This window comes from Galeopterus variegatus, unplaced genomic scaffold, assembly GCF_000696425.1.
Source record: "Galeopterus variegatus unplaced genomic scaffold, G_variegatus-3.0.2 Scaffold3200, whole genome shotgun sequence".
In the NCBI taxonomy this organism is placed as follows: domain Eukaryota; kingdom Metazoa; phylum Chordata; class Mammalia; order Dermoptera; family Cynocephalidae; genus Galeopterus; species Galeopterus variegatus.
This window is the reverse complement of record NW_007729311.1, coordinates 97,744-101,397: the sequence shown is the minus strand read 5'-3', so window position 1 is coordinate 101,397 and position 3,654 is coordinate 97,744.

Here is a 3,654-nt window from a genome sequence, read left to right as displayed (position 1 = left end):
TTAATTGTTTATGAATGAATAAATGAAGATATCCTATGTTTCAGTGTCAATGAGGGTATATATATCTTTGTGTTCTCTTTTCATCATATGTGAAAAGTAGAAAAGAATCTTTGCCTTCTAGAATTATTGTAGAAATTGCACAACATCCAAAGAAAAATTATGGTGTTTCTTTTTTTGAAAATACCTTAATTTATTTAACATGACTCCAAATTTTATTGGAAGGAAAACTAAGATTCAGAGAATTAAAATAATTTGCCTATTGCTGGTGTTACTCATGTAGCACATTCACAAACTCACTGTTATTCAGATCTGTGTGGGAGGATCATCTTTGTTTTTGTTTTTGTTTTTATTTTGTTCTTACTTTCCATAACTGATTTTGTCTTTCTCAGCAGCATCAGTCCTTTGGGAGGGGTGTGGGATAGCGGAAGGTGGTAGGGGAAGGAAAGAGCACCTAAAATTTCTGATAAACAATAACTCACTCTATCCAGTTTAAATAGTTTTATAGGGAACTCAGTCTCATTCGTATAAATGCTGGTTTTTCAGGTTTTTTCTTTCTTCTTCTCCTGATCCTCAGAATGGTATCTGGATGCATGGAAGGGCTTAAGAAATCCATGGGTGAAAAAGGAGGAAATGTCAGACAAATGCTTTATCTCTGGCCTTCTCTAGGTCCTGGGGCAGAGGGGTTGGTCTGGTGCATGATCAGTGTTTACTGATGTGAGACTGCTCACTGGGGCTTTTCGAGCATTTCCAGGTGCCTGACACTAAAGTCCATGGCTCCAGCCCTTTACCTCTAATCACAAAGTTCCTGCATACCATGTGCTGTGGATATTGATTTGTGTCCTCAAAGTCCATATATTANATTGCTGGTGTTACTCATGTAGCACATTCACAAACTCACTGTTATTCAGATCTGTGTGGGAAGGATAATTTTTGTTTTTGTTTTTGTTTTGTTCTTGCTTTCCATACTGATTTTGTCTTTCTCAGCAGCATCAGTCCTTTGGGAGGGGTGTGGGATAGCGGAAAGTGGTAGGGGAAGGAAAGATCACCTAAAATTTCTGATAAACAATAACTCACTCTATCCAGTTTAAATAGTTTTATAGGGAACTCAGTCTCATTCGTATAAATGCTGGTTTTTCAGGCTTTTTCTTGCTTCTTCTCCTGATCCTCAGAATGGTACCTGGGTGCATGGAAGGGCTTAAGAAATCCATGGGTGAAAAAGGAGGAAATGTCAGACAAATGCTTTATCTCTGGCCTTCTCTAGGTCCTGGGGCAGAGGGGTTGGTCTGGTGCATGACCAGTGTTTACTGACGTGAGACTGCTCACTGGGGCTTTTGGAGCATTTCCAGGTGCCTGACACTAAAGTCCATGGCTCCAGCCCTTTACCTCTAATCGCAAAGTTCCTGCATACCATGTGCTGTGGATATTGATTTGTGTCCTCAAAGTCCATATATTAGAAGCTTAATCCCCACTGTAACTGGTGAGGGTGAAAAATCCTATCATGGTAATTGAAAGGTGGGGCCTTGAAGAGGTGATTAAGTCGATCATTTAATGGTGGTTGTACGGAGGGTTCTGAGGGCTTTAAAAGGAGAGAACATGAGGAGATATCTCTCTCTCTGCTCCACTATTTTCTGCCATGTGAGACCCCTGCACTGCTGTAAAGCTACCACCAAAGAAGACTCTCACCAGATGTGTCCCCTGGACTTTAGACTTCCCAGCCTCAGAAACTATAAGCAATAAATTTCATTTTCTTACAAATTACCCAGTTCCAGATATTTTGCTATAAACAACAGAAACAGACTAATACACCATGCTATTTTTGTCCCTAACCTGATTTTCCCTTGGCACATTGACCTCCTTGGCACTTCCCTGGCCACTGATGAGAGCCTAAAGGAACCTGTGGATTCCTGTCCCAGCCACTTCTAATCACCAGTGTTGGAAATGACCCCAAGCCCAATGCCAGGATTTTCTTAGAAGCCTATAACTTTCCTAGATTTTACATCAGTAAGAAAGCTACCAGGACCAAACATATTGGTTCTCTTCAAATTTACATGGATGTTTTTATAGCACCACTCCACAAAGAGCCACCAAGTGTGTGTATAGGGTGAAAGAGAGACATCCACTAGTGTGTAGGGGTGAAGAAGGTCATTGCAGTTCAACTTTCCTGCACTTCATTGAGATGGATGAATCTGGCTATGTAGGGTTTGACTATAATTCTTACAGCATATCTAATTTACTGTAATTCCTGGTTTATAGATTAATTAATGTTTGTCAATTACTTTTACTGTATCATTTTGCTCTCAAAAGTACCCCAGTTTGGATGCTAAATTACATGGTCATTCTACTTTTTAAGAAAATCTGTTTTCAGATCTCTAAGTTTGCTTTGATATGCAAGAAAGGCTTAAGGAAACTTAGGAATCTAGAAATCCTTTTCTCAATGGACAAAACCTGACTTTAAAGACAATTAATCAATCTTGAGGCTGGGAGCTAAAGGACCTCTATGTTTCTAGGAATAATATGCCCTTATTCTGAAGACATGAATGTGATTGATTTAATAAGTAAAGAACTGTAAGGATCAAAGACTTATAAACTACAAAAATGCACCGTCAACATTTTTTTTAAATGTGTCATCCCCATTTCAATAAGATCCAGGTTTCTAGATTCCCTAGCTAGTGTTCTTTCAAATATAGCAGTGATGGACAAACTTTTTCTGTAAAGGACCAAATAATAAATATTTTAGCTTTTATGAGCCATTTACATCTCTTTCCATATATTCTTTGTTGTGCCTGTGCATTTGCGTGCATACCTGTGTGTGCGTGTGTGTGTTTGCAACCATTTAAAAATATAAAACTATTCTTAGCTTCTGAGCCTAATAAAAACAGGCCTAGGGCAAGATTTGGCCTACAGGTCATAGTTTGCCAACCCCTGCTCTATCTACAAGTTTTTCTCCTCCTATAATTAAATCAGGTTTTTAAAAAAAAAATAACTGTATTGCATATAAAATAAGATATCTAATATGCTGGATATATGACTCCAGAATACAAGCCATAGTATGTCTGAGAATCTGATTCTGATTGTTATTAAATGAACTACATAATACTCTTATAAGAAGGAGTATGGAGAGGGCTGGCTGGTTAGCTCACNAAATGAACTACATAATACTCTTATAAGAAGGAGTATGGAGAGGGCTGGCTGGTTAGCTCACTTCAGAGAGCATAGTGCTGATAACCCCAAGGTCAAGGGTTTGGATCCCCTTACCAGCCAGGCACCAAGAAAAAAAAAAAACTATACATAAGAAGGAGTAGGAAAAGTTTGTTTTACACATTTACTAGTAGATTGGTTTTTCCAAACAATTATCTATGCAGTATAAACCTATTATTAATATCAAAGAGCAATTTTATTGAGAATGTAAATTCTCCTTCCCTTGATATTCTTGATAGAAGCATTCTCACATATTGAGAAAATTTAAACATCAGAAACCATATTTAACAGAAATTATAAACATATGCTTTATTTTCTAGAGAAGCTAAAACTACAGCCCTTAAAACTTGACCTGTGGATTTTATCAATCTGCAGATAATGTAAGGGATACTCTAAGGTAGTAATACACCTATTGGTACATGACAATGACTTCCAGCGGATCTTACCTGATACTTC